A 3868-nucleotide genomic window follows, 5' to 3' on the forward strand; every position below is an offset into this window, starting at 1 on the left:
AGGTAGATGTTTGTTCCCACCACCAGAATTAGCCAGTGTCTCCCCCACTTCCCTTTGAGCACTACCTCCATCTGAATGTAGATGTTTCTGACCACCAGAGGCTGGTTGCATCCCAGCCCACAGCAGCCAACCTTTGAACTTCTAGGTGGGCTGGACTCAAGACTGGGAACCAAAGCAGACAGACCTGGCCCTGCCCTCAAGAAGCCTCTAGGCAGGGTGTCCAACCTCTGTGGCTCCCCACAGGCTGCATGCTGATTTTCTCTCTTTTCTTTCTTTTTTTTTTTTTGAGAAGGAGTCTCACTATGTCACCCTCAGTAGAGTGCTATGGCATTATAGCTCACAGCAACCTTAAACTTTTGGGCTTAAGCAATTCTTTTGCCTCAGCCTCCTAAGTAGCTGGGACTACAGGTGCCTACCACAATGCCCAGCTATTTTTGTTGTTGTTGTTATTGTTGTCATTGTTATTTGGCAGGCCCAGGCCAGGTTCAAACCCACCAGCCCTGGTGTATGTGGCCGGCACCCTAACCACTGAGATATGGGTGCTGAGTACATATGCCAATTTTGTGAGGACTTTGTTTATCTGTGGTGTTGGCGGTCATGAAAAGTAGCTTTCATTAGTGTTTTTGTATTTAACATGTGATCCAAGACAACTTATTCTTCCAATGTGCGGCAGAGGGGAAAAAAGATTGAATACTTAAGCCAAAGTAAGCTCACCTCTCCCTCCCAATGGGTTTCTTCAGAACCTGCTGCCCTCTTATTTGGGTTCCTACTCTTAATCCCTTTCCATAGGCCCCCTGCAATTCACCCCACCACCTCCAGTCTAGTATTGCCAGGTGGAGCTGGAACCTACTTCCTGAGCCTTCCTTATCTCAGCAACCCCAGCAGCCACTCCCTTCTAACATAACTGCCTATTCTGCTGACCGTAAGAACTGGGCCTGGTCCAAGAAAGGGGACAGGTACAACCAAAACTTTACACTTGAGCCTCTGCTCAGACCACCTGCCCTGTGACCATCTGTGGCTGTGTGCCCAAGTCCAGAAATGGCTTCTGCCTACTCCTCCTCTACCCTACCCTGTTAACTCGCTTTGCATACCTCCCTTCATTCCCTCCTCTCTCCTCCCTTCCTCCTCCCCTCTCTTCTGTCCCCTCCACTTAGGTCCCAAGGCCATGCCCAGCCCTTTCTCTCAGTGCCTATAGATAGAGCCTACAGTTGCTACTGCAGGAGATCCTCGCCACCCTCCCCCAGCAGTGTTCATGCTGAAGCCTCTGAGTATCATGTCAGAGGGAAAAGTAATCACAGCAGACAGACCTAACCTGTGATACAGTTTAGAAGCCGGAGGTCAGGCCCTGCCACATACCAGCCATATGACCCAGTTAAGCCATTGCCTCCCTGAGACTTGGTTTTCTCCTCTGTAAAAATAAGCAGTAAAATTTTAGGGTCCTCAGCAATAAAAGGGAATGAAGTACAGCCACCCACCACAACATGGATGTACTCTGAAAGCACTGTTATGCCAGTAAAAGAAGCCAGTTACAAAAGAGCACGTACTAGGCTGGGCACAGTGGCTCAAGCCTATAATCCCAGCACTCTGGGAGGCCGAGGGAGATGGATTGACTGAGCTCAGGAGTTGGAGACCAGCCTGAGCAAGAGCGAGACCACATCTCAAAAAAAAACTAGCTTTGGTGTCCATAGCTCAATGGTTGGGGCGTTGGCCACATGCACCAGGGCTGGTGGGTTCAAACCCCACCTGGGCCTGCTAAACAAACAGAAAAGTAGCCGGGCATTGTGGTGGGTGCCTATAGTCCCAGCTACTAGAGAGGCTGAGACAAAACAATCACTTGAGCCCAAGAGTTTGACGTTGCTGTGAGCTATGACATCACAGTACTCTACAGAGGCCGACAAAAGTGAGACTGTCTCAATTAAAAAAAAAAAAAAAAGGAAAAAAAGAAAAACTAGCTGGGCATTGTGGCAGGTACCTATAGTCCCAGCTACTCAGGAGGCTAAGGCAAGAGGATTGTTTGAGCCCAAGAGTTTGAGGTTGCTGTGAGGTATGATGCCATGGGACTCTACCAAGGGTGACAAAGTAAGACACTTATCTCAAAAAAAAAGGGCATATACTGTATGATTCTATTTATATGAAATGTCCAGAATAGGCCAATCCAGAGAGGCTGAAGATAGATTACTGGTTGCCTGAGTCAGGGCGGATAGTAATATGTATGGAGTTTGGGGGACAAGGATTGATGAAAATGTGAAATAGATTAGTGATGGTTGCACAATTCTGAATATACTAAAAACCACTTGACTTTTTTTTTTGACACTTTGTCACCCTTGGTAGAGTGTTGTGGCATCACAGCTCACAGCAACCTCAAACTCCTGGGCTCAAGCAATTCTCTTGCCTCACCCTCGCAAGTAGCTGGGACTACAGGCACCTGCCACAACACCAGTCTATTTTTAGAGACAGGATCTCATTCTTGGTTGGGCTGGTCTTGAACTCATGAGTTCAAGCAATCCACCTGCCTCAGCCTCCCAGAGTGCTAGGATTACAGGTGTGAGCCACCACACTTGGCCTAAAAACCACTTGAATTGGTACCTTTTAAATAGGTGAATTGGAGTAGCACCTGTGGCTCAAAGGAGTAGGGCGCTGGCCCCATATACCAGAGGTGGTGGGTTCAAACCTGGCCCTGGCCAAAAACTGCAAAAAAATAAATAAATAAATAGATAAATAGGTGAATTGTATGGTATGTGAATTATATCTTAATCTGTAATTTAAAAAAAATTAGAATCCTAACAGCACCTATTCATGGGCTATGAAACAGAAACTATATATATATATATATATATATTATCTTTTTTTAATATTAGTAAAATATTTAGCACATATGAAGTGCCAAGAAATGGCAATTGTCATCATTATTATTAATAACAGGCCTGAGTTGCCCAACCAGTCATGGAAGGCCTTGACCTATGAACTGTGTAAAGTGACAGGTCCCACCACCCCCATATACCCCTGTCACCACCCGGGGAAGCTTTCACAGCTTGAAGGATCTCTATTAAAGTGCCCATAGGCAGGAGAACTGAACCAAATCTGGAACTCACTGACCTCCCCCGTCACCTCCCTGCCCCTCACCAGCCAGCCTCTCATCAAGTGATTGGCTGTCAACTAGCTTCTCTAGGATAAGGTTTCAGGGCAGCTAGAATGTATAAGACCAGTGCCAAGCTGAAGCAAGAGACAACTGTGAATGGCAAGGAGGGGCCCTCAGATCCCTGCTGCCACCTCCTAGGATAGAGTCCTACGGAGCCCCTATGCTGCCCCTGCCCTGGCTGAACTCCCAGGTAAGACCCCTTGTCCTCCCCACCCCACCCCTTCTTGTCCTCCTCCTCATGGAGGTTTACCAGAGCACCCAGCTGCTGTCACGGATCACCAGCCATAGCATGATAGACCTGAGAGATTCAGTGGAGCCCCGAGCCTTGTCAAGATGAGGGAACTACAGCCTTGATGAGGGCACTGTGGCAGGGCTGGGAATGACACCAGCACCTGTGTCACTCACTAAGGACTCCCCTTGCCCCACTATCTGATTCTGTTGGGATTTTGCAAATCCCCATACATAGGAAATGGCTTTCTTCTTTGCCTGGCCCAGAATCTCCAGGATTCCTCCAGAGTGTCAAAGCCTCTGTGCCTGGGGATCTTGAGTGGCCTGAGGCCTGACCCAGGTCATATGCTAGGTTTACAGAGCCCGTAGTCATTCTCTGCTCAGACAGCTTTCTGTGGGTCGCTGTGGTAGCTTTGCCAGAAGGGTGGGGTTGTACTTGGGGAGGCAATAGGATATCTCAGAGTAGGGTCACCTACTTCAGAGCTACTGGGGCGGGGGGGG

General features: G+C 48.3%; 1 protein-coding gene across 1 annotated transcript in view; it reads left to right on the forward strand.

Moving 5' to 3' along the window:
* Positions 1-3241: 3241 nt before the first annotated feature.
* The window catches only part of UCP3 (uncoupling protein 3), a 10818-nt gene continuing 10191 nt past the window's right edge, over positions 3242-3868 (forward strand). The window contains exon 1 of the mRNA XM_003780908.2: positions 3242-3329. The gene's annotated coding sequence lies outside the window, so the exon portion shown is untranslated. The remainder of the gene's footprint in view (positions 3330-3868) is intronic.

This window comes from Otolemur garnettii, unplaced genomic scaffold, assembly GCF_000181295.1.
Source record: "Otolemur garnettii isolate 467f Iridium unplaced genomic scaffold, OtoGar3 scaffold00001, whole genome shotgun sequence".
In the NCBI taxonomy this organism is placed as follows: Eukaryota; Metazoa; Chordata; class Mammalia; order Primates; family Galagidae; genus Otolemur; species Otolemur garnettii.